General features: G+C 43.8%; 1 protein-coding gene and 1 pseudogene across 1 annotated transcript in view; both read right to left on the bottom strand.

Annotated features, from left to right (window-relative positions):
* LOC124606447 (monocarboxylate transporter 5-like) overlaps nucleotides 1-15,581 on the bottom strand; it is a 420,878-nt gene that overhangs the window by 261,716 nt on the left and 143,581 nt on the right. The gene's annotated exons all lie outside the window — the stretch shown is intronic.
* Nucleotides 10,239-10,357, bottom strand: LOC124607778 (annotated as a pseudogene).

Genomic DNA, 15,581 nt, shown 5'->3' with positions numbered 1-15,581 from the left:
ACCACTCCATCAATCAATGCCAAGCCGAATAACTGCGGCCAGAGGTGGACCAACGCATGATTGTCTTGCTCAATTTGTGAATCTCTTTCTCTTGAACAATTCTTCCAATTTTTCTGATATCTTAGCCATTTGTTTGTCTGTTCATATACATCACATCCACGGATTTTCGTCCCAAACGGATCATTCCTTCTTGGTGCGTCATTATTTTGTTTTAGCGTGTACAAATGACCTAGTGGATAATGTGGGAGTTCCATGAGGATTTTAACGGATGATGCTGTTGTATGCAGAGAAGCTAGAAAATGGAATCGAAACGCGGGAAGGCCGAGAGAGGATCGTCACTTGGCTTCTACATCTACATCTACATTGATACTCCGCAAGCCACCCAACGGTGTGTGGCGGAGGGCACTTTACGTGCCACTGTATTACCTCCCTTTCCTGTTCCAGTCGCGTATGGTTCGCGGGAAGAACGACTGTCTGAAAGCCTCCGTGCGCGCTCTAATCTCTCTAATTTTACATTCGTGATCTCCTCGGGAGGTATAAGTAGGGGGAAGCAATATATTCGATACCTCATCCAGAAACGCACCCTCTCGAAACCTGGCGAGCAAGCTACACCGCGATGCAGAGCGCCTCTCTTGCAGAGTCTGCCACTTGAGTTTATTAAACATCTCCGTAACGCTTGGTGCAAGGACTGGCAATAGATCCTCAACATCAACAAAATGACGTTGCGCATAAATAGGCACAAAGACCCCTTACTATATGATTACACGATTGCAGAACAATCATTGGAAGCAGTCACGTCCACGAAATTTCGTGGAGTGTGCGTCCGGAGCGATTTCAAGTGGAACGAACACATGAAACTAACCGCAACTGTGGCGGATAACAGACTCATACTCAGTGGAACAATCCTGAGAAAGTGTAGTCCACCAGGAAACGGGAGTGCATACAAAACCCTTGTTCAACCAGTACTTGAAGATGGCTCGTCAGTCTGGTTTCCACACCAGATAGAATTGATAGAGAGATTAGAGAAGGTCCAAAGAAGAGCAGCACGTTTCGTTACAGGTTCATTTAGTAAACGTGAGAGCGTCACGGAGGTGCTCAGGAGGAGAATGTGACAAGTACCATACCCCGATTTTCCAGAAACTTTGCTGAGTAGAAGAGGAAGCAAAATAAGCGAACACGTTCACGGCTTATCCGTAGATACCCGACCGTTTCTGAGAAAACGACCGTCGAAATTGCCGAAGTAGCATAGATGCCTTTCATCGCGTTCTTACGTTCAGGCCAACTGGTGGCGCAGTGGCAGGCGTAGCGGCCTCTTAATAACGAGTCCCGTGTTCGATACTCGATTATTGTTTTTATTATCTGACTTTCATTTATCTACCTATGACCTTAGAAGATTACTACACGAATGTCTCTTATCAACGTAGGGGATATGAAGGCTTTATGTTAACTGTAAAAATTGCAACTGTGATTCACTATAAGTGTCATACATTTATTATATACAGAAGAGCCAAAAAAAATTACACACACATATATTTCCGCATCTGACTTACGAAGTTTGTAACCTAACATCAAACCTTTTCGTGACAGGAATATGCATTTCCTCTCATTCAAGAAAACAAATAAATCATGTATTAAGACGAATTACACCTGAAGATGGATCCACAGGGTCCGAAAAGCGTGGTGTACTGAATAAAACAAGAAAAATTGCGACTGAAGGCGATTTTTAATTCATACTTCGAGTGAATTGAGTATAGTCACGTTTGAAGCTGCAAAATACGGATAAAAATAAAAAATAATAAAAAAACTGGTATACCTGCTTAATGTCGCGTAGGGCCGTCGCGAGCACGCAGAAGTGCTGCAACACGGCGTGGCATGGACTCGACTAATGTCTGAAGAAGTGCTGGAGGGAACTGATACAATAAATCCTCTAGGGCTGTCCATAAATCCGTGAAAGTACGAGGGGGTGGAGATCTCTTTTGAACAGCACGTTGCAAGGCATCCCAGATATGCTCAGTAATGTTCATGTCTCGGGAGTTTGGCGGAGAGGATGTGTTTAAACTCAGAAGAGTGTTCCTAGAACCATTCTGTAGCAATTGTGGAGGTGTGGGGTGTCGCATCGTCCTGCTGGAATTCCAAATTCCCTCGAAATGTACAACGGACGTCAATGGATGCAGACAATCAGACAGGATGCTTACGTACGTGTCACCTGTCAGAGTCGTATGTAGACTTGTCAGGGGTACCATATCACTCCTACTGCGCAGGGCCCACACCATTACAGAGCCTCCACTAGCTTAAACAGTCTCCATGGATTGATGAGGTTGTCTCCATACCCGTACACGTCCATCCGCTCGATAAACTTTAAAACGAGACTCGTCCGACCAGGCAACATGTATCCAGTCATCGACAGTCCAACGTCGGTGTTGATGAGCCAAGGGCAGGCGTACAGCTTCGTGTCGTGTCATCAAGGGTACACGTGTGGGCCTTCGGCTCCGGAAGCCCATATCCACGATGGTTCGTTGAATGTTTCGCACGCTGACACTTGTTGACGACGCAGCATTGAAATCAGCAGCAATTTGCCGAAGGGTTGAACTTCTGTCATGTTGAACGATTCTCTTCAGTCGTCGTTGGTCCCTTTCTTGTAAGATCTTTTTCCGGCAGCGATGTCGGAAATTTGATGTTTTACCGGATTCCTTATATTCACCGTACACTCGTGAAATGCTCGTACAGGAAAATCTCCACTTCATCGCTACCACGGAGATGCTGTGTCCCACCGCTCGTGCACCGACTGTAATACCACGTTCAAACTTAAAAAGATAACCTGCGATTGTTGCAGCCGTAACCGACGTAACAACTGCGCCAGACACTTGTTATGTCATATAGGCGTTGCCGACCGCAGTGCCGCGTTCTGCTGTGTACATATCTCTGCATTTGAATACGTATGCCTATACAAGTTTCTTTGGCGCTTCAGTGTATAACATATGTGTTACGGTATTTTCACGGATTACAATCATTTTAAATTATCGTATTCTTGTATTTCATTCTTCTCAGTTCTTATATTCTATTCTCATGTGTAGTCTTCAGGAAGATTTGATCAGGATCAGGGTCGTATGACTAGGGTCTCCCGTCGGGTAGATCGTTGGGTGCAAGTCTTTCGATTTGACGTCACTTCAGCGACTTGCGCGTCGATGGGGATGAAATGATGATGATTAGGACAACACAACACCCAGTCCCTGAGCGGAGAAAATCTCCGACCCAGCCGGGAATCGAACCCGGGCCCTTAGGATTGACATTCTAGCGCTTGCAGTTGACTATGAATCACGATACACCATAGGAATTTCACCGAAAACAATTTAAAATAATTTTTCCTTTCATTTATTGTGGTCTTTTAATTCGTTCACCATACATACGAATACGAGTAAGGACAACATTATTTCAATATACATTGAAAACCATTTGCTTAGAAATCTTCTATGGACATGGGTAGATACATGAAAAACAAAACTAAACACAAAATTAACCGCAATTCGAATACGGGGCGCTAAAATGTTAAACTGCGAAACTATCCACTGTGCCACCTCTTCGGTCAAACTACTTACTCGCTAAAAGGCACGTCAAGTACGTCGAAAACTTTGACCATCATTTTCTCAGAAATTGTCGATTGTCTATGGTTAAGCCGAGACACGTGTCCGCTTATTTTGATCCCTCTTCCACTGAGCGAAGGTTCTGGGAAATCGGCTTATGGCACCAGCCTTGTTTTCCTCGGCAGCCAATTCAAGTGGCAGACGCCGCAAGAGAGGCGCTCTGGATCACACAGTGCGGTTTACTGTTAACGTTCGGAGAACGTACGTTCCTAGAAGCGTCCACCAGTGAAACGCCCTGCTTAACCCGCAGGATAGGACACATAGAATAAATTGTGGAAAGGGGTCAAAATAAGGGGCTGTCAGTTACACTCGAACATACAACTTTATTATTTGATTAAACATTACAAGAACCCAAAAAAAATTTAAACCCATATTTTTAATCTTTGGGACTTAATTAAAAATTAAATTTAATTAAAAAACGGCTGAAGGCTAATAATTTAAAGCGCAAGCATAATCAGAAATTTAAAAGGCAAGCCTTGTCCTAAAACAGTTCTTTAGTTAGGCTGAAGTAAACAAGTTAAATTCAAATCGGCAGAAGGCCGAACACTCAAAACTCCAAAACATTAATTTTTTTAAAATACCAAAGTCCTTACGTGAAACAGTTCTTTAATTTAGGCTGAAGGCCTTAAGAACAAATATCTAAAACTCAAACCGGCTGAAGGCCGAAAACCTAAAAATTCAATAGGTTAAACTAACCAAGTTAAATTCAAATCGGCTGAAGGCCGAAGACTTAAAAAATTCAAAAAAATTTTAAATGCCAAAGAGCTTATGTGAAACAGTACTTTAAACTAGGCTGTAGGCCTTAAGGGTAAAACAACTCTAATTTAAAACACAAAACCGGCTATAGGCCATACAAGTACCAAAAACAAGAACAAATTAAAAAAAAATGGCAGTACCCACAAGGGCGCCCAGACGTTCCAGGTTCGGCCTGTAATTCAAACACTAACGCTCGCTTAGGTGAGACAGGCAGTCGGGCCAACCATTCACGATCCGACAACAACCCAACCGACCGACAGTCAGCGGCCCGACCGACAAGATAACTTCCACTTCACCCGATCAGGCCACAACAGAGAGTTCAACGGACCAACGTAGAAGATATTGGCGCCCACAACCAACCATACACGGAGCTGTCAAACTACACACCGTGCTGGACAGCAACAACACGATGAGGAAACTACACTGCCTGAAATTTACGTCAACGCCCAAGGTAGGTAACCGGAATGTTAACGGCCACAAGGCAGAAGTTTCCGCTGGTGCACTTCAATTCAAATAACCAAATACAGTGAAACTCCACCAGAGGGTGGCTAGAATTTTCCAACTTGGTTGGGCTGGGTTATTTGGGGGAAAAGACCAAATTGCGAGGTCATCGGTCTCATTGGATTAGGGAAGGGCGGGGATGGAAGCCGGCCGTGCCCTTTCAAAGGAACCATCCCGGCATTTGCTGGAGCGGTTTAGGGAAATCACGGAAAACCTAAATCAGGGTGGCCGGACGCGGGATTGAACCGTCGTCCTCCCGAATGCGAGTCCAGTGTGCTAACCACTGCGCCACCTCGCTCGGTTTTTCCAAGTTGAAAACCGCGTTGTTGCTCGCGGGAATATTCCAACAGCCGATAACGAACTCCAAACGACACATTGTGTACAGTCTTGACTTGTTGGTAGGTTAAATCAAAACTCAACTCTCGTGCCCAGGGTCGGTGAGCCACGGACCTCATAGCAATTGTAACAGCGCCACACTCTCCGACACCGCGTAGAGACCGCCAGCAGGCCCCGGCCAAACTACGCCCCGCCGAGAATTCCTCACTGCTCCACGCCAGCCGACCGACTCCTCAGAGGCAGTACGCCGACAACATTTAAAATAACTTGTGAGTCAAAATCACACAAGTTACACACAGTTTCACGAACACTTGCACGAAGAACTAGACAATGCCAACGGCAGTGACTGTACAATAACACGGACGAATCATGAGCCGGCACACACAGCCAACCCATAAGCGATCGCCGGCGAAATACACGTCGTCCGGCAAGACCCCACTCCAATCATGTCTGTCGGCAACCGTCGGGCGAGTCAAGGCGGTCCGGACCTCGCTACCGGCGCGCCCCGACTGAACTTGTGCAGCGTGACTACTCAAACACTGCCATGTCCGAACTCCGGCTGGCACGTTCCAACTGACTCGTCTACACACGACGACCGGGAAGTAATAGCAGTCCAGCAAAGATAATACGGCAGGGTTTATATCGATAAGTGCTGCTGCTGCCGCTCACAGCCAGGCAAGCCAGCAAGTCAGTGACACCAGTAATAGAAATTAACATAACGAGGTGGCATAACGCTCAAAACAGGGTTTTAAGTAATAGATGGCACGAACACGAGCGACGCACGGCTCAATCAGCATATTGCTTCCTCCTATGTACGTCTGGAGAAAGACCATAGAGACCACGAACGCAACATTAGAGAGGTTCGAGCCCACACGAAGCCTTGCCAACAATCGTTCTTGCCACGAACCATTCGAAACTGGAACATGAAAAGTTGGAAATGACCGTGGGTCACGAAGTGCCATCAGCCACAGACCGTAAAGTGGCTTGCAGAGTATAGATGTAGAAGTCTCTCGACAATTTATTGGGGTTGCAATTTTGAAAGATATTGTCAAACTAAGTACTAAATTCGTTTACACTACACGTTGTCAGATGCTCGGTGTTATAATACAGATGCATATGCTGGTACTACTCAGTTCATACAGCGCAAGTCACATAAACACAGGGACGAGGGCTGAATATTTTACGACAGCATGCCTAAACCTCATGTACCTGGTTCCCCCGCGGCTGTCGTGTTGCTTCTCCACCGCCAAGCAAAGATTTGCTCGTACAGCGTGGCAGGTTGGGGAGACAATCACACATTGAGATCCAAGTTTAACTGGTAAAGTCCAAACATATCTTGATAATCAGCAACTTAAATTTTGTGCTGGACTATTTACAACTAATGTATCAAACAATCGCTGTAGTAATTTATTGGCATTTCAGCCACGTAGACCATTGGAATGTAACGAGATCTTTTGTCGAAACATAAAGGACTCAGTTAAAACGCTTGGAGCACATACGCACAAAATTCACTGTTTAGAAGTGTAACACAGTCGTTGCAGTTAGCAAAATGGTTCAAATGGCTCTGAGCACTATGGGACTCAACATCTTAGGTCATAAGTCCCCTAGAACTTAGAACTACTTAAACCATGCCCAAGGCAGGATTCGAACCTGCGACCGTAGCAGTCTGCAGTTAGCATTACTCAGTTCTAGTGACGTAATTAGTTATGCGCCTTAAGATAGGTAACCCAACTTACATAATGTGCAGTTGGATGTGGATGGTCCACAGCTCGTGGTCGTGCGGTAGCGTTCTCGCTTCCCACGCCCGGGTCCCGGGTTCGCTCCCCGGCGGGGTCAGGGATTTTCTCTGCCTCGTAATGACTGGTTGTTGTGTGCTGTCCTTAGGTTAGTTAGGTTTAAGTAGTTCTAAGTTCTAGGGGACTGATGACCATAGATGTTAAGTCCCATAGTGCTCAGAGCCATTTGAACCATTTTTTTTTCTATTTTTTTTATGTGGATGATGTAATGTGTGTTGCCTACCTTAAGGGGCATGAATATTTATTTATGTATTTTTTCAACTGCCAATGTTATTTTGCCGACCCTGCATATGAATGTGTTTAATTTTAGACCGTATAATGCATTTTACTGTTGACAGCAAGGACGCAGGATGATTTTATATAATATCACACAACACTGAGAATAGTGCCATACAGGATGCTGTAAATAACTTTATGATAGGCTACCTGATGATGGTCAGGTTATCAAAACCACTAACTTATGAAGATTTACCTCATCAGCAGCTCTTGGGCGTTTCGAAATATGAATTGTTCTCTTATCTTTAGGAAGTTTATATCGAAAAATTTATTATTTTGCGCAAATAATTTTTGACGTCTATAGATGGGCACTCAGCAGACAATGGCAGTCAACCATCTAAGCTCGACGGCCAGACTGATACATCTGTAGAGGAGGAGGGCATGTGTTGGCAATGGAGTTAATCTCTTCCCTTCTCTCATGTCCATTCCCAGTTACAAGGACACACCATTACAGTAGGTGCAACCATTAAGCACAGCTAGCCCCCTAAGTGGCGTCGAGTTTAAAGGCTTGGACTGAGGCATGGGTAACGGAATAAACCAACAGTCACAACACTGAATACTGGCTATAGGTCGGCAGTTGATAGTGTCTGGCGAAATCGGTTGATAAGAGACATAGTGAGGCATGGCGGAATTGTCAGTTTGGTGATTGAGGAAGCAGGTTCAAATGGATGTTGGCAGATGTAGTTATTGGGAGATGAAGAGGTTCGCACAGGGCAGAGTAACATGGAGAGCTGCATCAACCAGTCTTGAGACTGAAGACCACGACAACAACAGAACCATGAAGTGCACTCGCCACTGCCATTATTTCAGTCAGTACTACGATTGTGAAGACTGGTCTGTAGAATATGGATGTGAAAACTTATAAATGAGGGGGGGGGGGGGGCAGGGAGTTCTGTTTCTTTATGTTGTTTCCACATCTAGAAGTTTGATGATAAGTGGATCTAGAGCAGGGCTTCCCAACCTTTTCAGCTGGCGGACCTCTTCTACAGTCGAAAATCCTTGGCGGACCCCTAGTTAATCAAGAGAACCCATGGGAACTGAAAGCTTCTTAATGCCAGTGCCATGTTCCCAATGACCCCCCCCCCCCACACCGAAGTATCAATAGTCTTTGGAGCTTCTCGTGATTGTTCTTCCTTCGGTCGTCCTCCCTCCTCATTCATTTCAACTGGAAACTTCTCTTGTTGTGAAGGCGATGGAGAAACTGCACCCTTCTTCAATGATCCTGACTTCAGCCACGGATCCATGTTAGAAGTAATAAACTGGTCAAAAATCGACTTATGAAATAGGTAGTGCACTGACAAAGCAAGTTTAACATTTAATGATGCCTGGAGCCGTATTCGTGCCAGCGAGCGCTGTGATCGGTCGACAAAGCTCGCTCCGCGCATGCGTAAAAGGTTTCAGCGCATCTAGCGCCGTGAGCCGGCGCACAAACGACCCCCGTATTGTTCCGGAGCAGTCGATCAGAGAAGCCGCATTCACCGGCACTAAACTGTGTATGCCTTCTCACTTAGCAACCGCAAACGCTGCTTCGGAATACGACCTGAAGTAAAAGTACACATGTTTTACACGCGAAAAAGAAAATTGTGATGATTTGATTTTCACATTTTTATTCAATAATTTTACTCATTATTTTACACGATTTGGTGAAAGGTGGCTGCGGACCCCTTAGAAAGAGCCGGCGGACCCCTAAGGAGTCCGCGGACCACACGTTGAGAAGCCCTGATCTAGAGCCTTCGTGAAAATTTTAATTACAACATTATTTGTTGCGACTGCAGTTTCGTCATGTTGTCATTTTCGAGCATTGTTGGACATTATAACCCAGTCAGCAGTATAAACTTGTGATAATTTGTGTAAGAGCAGTTGCATGAGATGTTGTGAATTTATCGGCTGTTTCATATACCATACAGGGTGTTACAAAAAGGTACGGCCAAACTTTCGGGAAACATTCCTCACACACAAAGAAAGAAAATATGTTATGTGGACATGTGTCCGGAAACGCTTACTTTCCGTGTTAGAGCTCATTTTATTACCTCTCTTCAAATCACATTAATCATGGAATGGAAACACACAGCAACAGAACGTACAAGCGTTACTTCAAACACTTTCTTACAGGAAATGTTCAAATTGTCCTCCGTTAGCGAGGATACATGCATCCACCCTCCGTCGCATGGAATCCCTGATGCGCTGATGTAGCCCTGGAGAATGGCGCATTGTATCACAGCCGTCCACAATACGAGCACGAAGAGTCTCTACGTTTGGTACCGGGGTTGCGTAGACAAGAGCTTTCAAATGCCCCCATAAATGAAAGTCAAGAGGGTTGAGGTCAGGAGAGCATGGAGGCCATGGAATTGGTCCGCCTCTACCAATCCATCGGTCACCGAATCGGTTGTTGAGAAGCGTACGAACACTTCGACTGAAATGTGCAGGAGCTCCATCGTGCATGAACCACATGTTGTGTCGTACTTGTAAAGGCGCATGTTCTAGCACCACAGGTAGAATATCCCGTATGAAATCATGATAATCGAGGAAGTACAATACATACTGACGAAACTAAAATGCGCTCTAACATGGAAATTAAGCGTTTACCGGACACATGTCCACATAAGATCTTTTCTTTATTCGTGTGTGAGGAATGTTTCCTGAAAGTTTGGCCGTACCTTTTTGTAACACCCTGTATACGCTATAGAGCTGGTGAAAGAATTATGTAAACAAAAGAAAACTAAAATCTGTCGAAACAGGCCTTGAAGGCCCAACGGCACCGACCGGCCGCCGTGTCATCCTCAGACCTTAGGTGTCACTGGAAGCGGATATGGGGGTGGCACGTGGTCAGCACACTGTTCTCCCGGCCGTTGTCACTTTTCGTGACCGGTACCGCTACTTGTCAGTCAAGTAGCTCCTCAATGGGCCTCACAAGGGCTGAGTGCACCCCAACTGCCAACAACACTCGACAGACCCGGACAGTGACCCATACAAGTGCTAGCCAAACCCGACAGCGCTTAACTTCAGTGACCTGACAGGAACTGGTGTTGCCACTGCGGTAAGGTCGTTGGCACTGATGTAAAAAGCTTGTTGTTCAGAATGTCCTAACCTTCTTCACTCCACATTGGCTACGATTTCTTTGTTGATTTGCCATTCGACATAACCGTGCCATATCGGTGTCTACGTAATTGGGAAGACAAAATGATGAAGTGTTCTGATGAAGCGTCTCAGAAAGATAGCTGCGTATGGTTCGGAGGGTACATTTTTTTCGTGCGCGGAGAAATGTGAAAGAATGAGTGAGCTGACTGACGAATGTAAAAGAAAAGGGAAATAACATTCAACGTGATGACTATCGTTCTTCACTTAACTCCAAATTGTTCTGTGTCTGATTTGTAGCTAATTACAATGGTCAACAAGTCTACTTCTGGCATGTTGGTATATCAAGTGCTATTTAGTTTTGGGTGCAGAATAAAAATGTACCCTTAGAAATGTGGTATCAATTAAGGTTTTCGAAATATTTGATGTTATTAAGGGAAGTCTTTGTTCTGAAGAAGCTATTTGTATTTTTGAAATAAACCCCTTACTTCATGCCTTTGCTCTGTTATTCTAATGGCATCGGCATCGTCTGCCGTGTTTTATTTGAAATGTGAACTAACGTATTTTAATATGGTTTAGACTGGCACAGCGAGAGAGAACTGCATAAGGGTTGGTTTTTATCATTTTACGTACGGAATTTACATCTGTGAAAGTAAATTATAACGTCATCTGACAATAATACCAAACATAACACATATTTTTATGTTATTTATGTGGCTTCTGCTAACTAGTGATGTATATGCAGGTTGTGTCCATTACCTCTACGTTCGTAAGGAACCATTATTAGAGAAACCATGATTCTTCCTCCACACTATTGTATGAAAGATAAGATGTGAGACTACAGTTTTCCACTGCGATGGAGGTAGCTTGAAAGTAATGCGAGGTGCGAAATTAGCTAAGACCACAAAAGCTTGAAACAGAGTGTTTATTTCAAAAACAAAAACAGCCTATGCCAGGTAATGAATTTGCTCAATAAATTTGCGACATCTATGGACCCACACAGGCAAAGGAATATTATATATTTGTGGAGGTATGTTCCGTCTACGCAACTAATTGAGGCAGTTTGTTTATTGCCATATGCGTTTCGCTTCTTTTATTTGTGAAGCTTCAGTGGCCTGTGATACATGTTTCTTTTTACACATATAATAAATGTGTAATGTGGTAATTACAGTTGTTACTATGTTACATTTTGTCATGTTTTTCTCTTAGTTTTCTCCCAATTCTAACCTAAAAAACAAAAGAGAAAGTGACGAAATGTAACATGGTAACATATTGTAACTACCAAACTAAACATTTGTTATATGTATAAAAAGGAACATATATTACAGGCCATTGAAGATGCTTCACAAATAAAAGAAGCGAAACACGTATGGCAACAAACAAACTGCCTTCAATTAGTTGCGTTGGACGGAATATACCTCCACGAATTTTGAAGCAACTAAGGAACGAAATACAACACAAAAAAATGACGAGAATATTAGATACTACGTACCATTTTTTCACATTTACAGTTAATTTTGTCATTTTTTTATGGGACTGGCAACACGTCAAAAATCACTACAATGTCAAGGAATGGCCTACGAGAAAAATTTTCGTTCAGGGAAAGGAAAACGTTAAGAACAAATCGTTAGTCTTGCCGATTAACATCACACTGGCTCCACTTGGTATTGTTAGGACTGTTGAAGAATTTTTCAAATTCTCTTGATAAATAGGGTGCATATTTCAGTCATTTCGAAGCAGTTTTTCTTGAGTTCAGTGGATCAAGTGTAAATGAGAACTCTGATGCTAAACTTGCGAATATCCAGTTACACGCTCAGATTTCGTTCAACGCCAGTGTCACACCTTTTTGTGCAACAGAAGATAAGGGAACTATGTTTCCACAGTGACTAAATTGTTGGAAAACTACAAAAAAATGGTGTGTAGGATGTCACTAAAAATACGCCTTTTACATTCGCAGCTTGATTTTTTTCACACAAAACTTCCGTTTTGATAGCGATGAACAAGGTGAACGCTTCAAGCAAGAGAGTTTAACCGTCAAGGATTCTGGAACTCTCCAATGATGAACAATTACTGTTGCTTTTTATTTAGATATAGCGGAGAGACTCCTTAGGAGAAAAGGACCCTCATGTCATTTATCCAAATAAACTGACGTTAAAATTCTGTATTAAAATTTCTGATTGTTATTATTATTATTTTGAAAGTATGTGACCTTTTCCATAGAATCATGACTGTTTCGATGTTTTTTTGTAAGTGAATAATTTTCGGGTTCTGTGCGTCGTATCTTTGCTTTCATGAATGTTCATCATATGTTAGAAATAAGGCCGATAGCATTTTACTATTGTTTTGTATTTTATAACTGTAATGTGATAGAGGAAATCAGGTCGCACCTCTGAATTCAGCATTCCAAAATTAGAAAATCAGACCATTTAGGAACCAGATGTAGAAAATAGAACCAACTTGTTGACCAGTCTTGTTGCAAAGAAGCCTCCAAGCTCCCTTATCGGCCTCGACTCACAGCGAAGGGGCCTCACCAGTGATTGGAGAGTTGGCCTGACCTCCACGGTGAAACCTCACGAAAGCCATCGAACAGACACGTATCATGGTGGCTAAAATAGGAAAGGTCTACGTACGCTTACACTGCTTCTCGGCGCCGAAACACCTCCGCCAACACGCAACGCAAACTGGGAGGACGACGTAAACAGCTGATCTAAAGTATTTAGCTGTTTTCAGTGAAAACTGTAGAAGGCCCACGTCAAATTCGGTAAACAGCGCACGTAATCAACGCGCAAATATTACTCCGCAAACCTTTCTGTCACCCACGAGTAACAGATCTGCAGCTACTCAGTACATTGATAAGAATAACCCACGCCTACAGCGATCATGGCCTATTAAACGACACTAACTTCAAAGCCTTCACCGAAAATTATATTTTTATTTCGTGCACTAGATATGGTCCAAACATTATGTGTATCGTCAACAATATCCCACATACACCGAAGAGCCAAAGAAACCGGTACACCCGCGTAATATCATGTAGGGCCCTCGCGAGCACGCAGAAGTATCGAAACATGACGTGACATGGACTCGACTAATGCCTGAAGTAGTGCTGGACGGAACTGACATCACGAATCCTGCAGGGCTGTCCATAAATTCGTAAGAGTATAAGGGGGTGGAGATCTCTTCTAAACAGCACGTTGCAAGGCGTCCCTGATATGCTCAATAATGTTCATGTCTGGGGAGTTTGATGACCAGCGCAAGTGTTTAAACTAAGAGGAGTGCTCCTGGACCCACCCTGTAGCAATTCTGTACGTGTGGGGTGTCGCGTTATCCTGCTGGAATTGCCCAAGTCCGTTGGAATGCACAATGGACATGAATGGATGCATGCTTACGTACGTGTCACCTGTCAGAGTCGTATCTAGACGTATCAGGGTCCAATATCACTCCAACCGCACACGTCCCACTCTATAACAGAGCCTCCACTAAATTGAACAGCCTCCTGCTGTCATGCAGGGTCCATGGATTCATGTGATTGTCTCCATACCCTTACACGTCTATCCGCCCGACACAATTTCAACTAGACTGGTGCCGGGCGCGGTGGCCGTGCGGTTCTGGCGCTGCAGTCCGGAACCGCGGGACTGCTACGGTCGCAGGTTCGAATCCTGCCTCGGGCATGGGTGTGTGTGATGTCCTTAGGTTAGTTAGGTTTAAGTAGTTCTAAGTTCTAGGGGACTTATGACCTAAGATGTTGAGTCCCATAGTGCTCAGAGCCATTTTTGAACTAGACTCGTCCGACCAGGCAACATGTTTCCAGACATCAATAGTCCAATGTCGATGTTGACGGTCCCAGGCGAGGTGTAAGGCTTTGTGTAGTGCAGTCATCAAGGATCCACGAGTGGGCCCTTGGCTCCGTAATCCCATATCGATGATGTTCCGTTGAATGGTTCGCACGCTGACACTTGTTGATGGCCCAGCAATGAAATGTCTAGCAAATTGCGGAAGAGTTGCACTTCTGTCAAGTTGAACGATTCTCTTTAGCCGTCGTTGGTCCCATTCCTGCAGGATCTTTTTCCGGCCGCAGCGATGTCGAAGATTTGATGTTTTGCTGGATTCCTGGTATTCACAGTACACTCGTCCAATGGTGATACCGGAAAATTCTGACGTCAACGCTACGTCGGAGATGCTGTGTCCCATCGCTCGTGCGCCGACTATAACACCACGTTCTAGCTCACTTTAATGTTGATAACCTGCGATTGTAGCAGCAGTAACCAATCTAACAACTGCGCCAGACGTCTTATATAGGCGTTGCCGACCACTTCGTCGTATTCTGGCTGTTTACATATCACTGTATTTGAATAAGCATGTCTATACCACTTTCTTTGGCGCTTCAGTGTATAAACACACGTTACATTACATCGCAATTACGTACAAATTTTAAGTGATGTAGACACTTGCACTAACTGAGATAAAAGGGCGAACCACATTAGGTTCACTGTATCGGCTTTCAGACATTCCTAGTCACAGATCCTACATAGGGACAGTAAGAAAACCATTCTGTACATTTCTGCGCAGACAGGAGAACTACATAACGCCAAGTAAACTCACAGGTAAATTCGTGCAAAAAGTAAATTGCAGAAAACTGTCTCTTTAAATAATGCTCTTTAATAAAATGAAATGACGCGGTTGACGGTTTCGAACAACAGGTTTATCATCAGACACCTGTTCGCCTGTATGACTTCATTTAGCTTACGCTGACCACAAGGGGTCGACTGTTTTCGTTTGTATGAAAGTTTCTTGAGATGACGTGCTTTACAGCAAAATGCGACATTAGAAAAATGACTGTTTTACTGTAATCAGATGTAACGATGAGCTAAAAACAAAAATAATTTCTGGGATAAGATATGAGTTCAGTTTTTGTTACTTACATCGAATATCCTGTGTTGTTCTGAGGAAGTTTATGTTCAGCGAAATAATAAGCAAAATTCAACCCTTTTCAGAACTTTGAGAGCACAAGCACAAGCGCACACACAAACACACAAACACACACACTTCGATATTACGTCTGTCCACATTGATGTTCATACAGGCTGACAATTATTGAACTATATGAAAAAAAACATAAATTAGTTACAAATTACGGTGTGCATACACTTTATTCAGCATTTAAACGTCACTACAGATATTCGGATTTACATTATGACAT

The sequence above is a fragment of the Schistocerca americana genome, chromosome 3 (genome assembly GCF_021461395.2).
Source record: "Schistocerca americana isolate TAMUIC-IGC-003095 chromosome 3, iqSchAmer2.1, whole genome shotgun sequence".
Taxonomy (NCBI): domain Eukaryota; kingdom Metazoa; phylum Arthropoda; class Insecta; order Orthoptera; family Acrididae; genus Schistocerca; species Schistocerca americana.
This window is presented reverse-complemented; position numbering and strand designations above follow the sequence as displayed.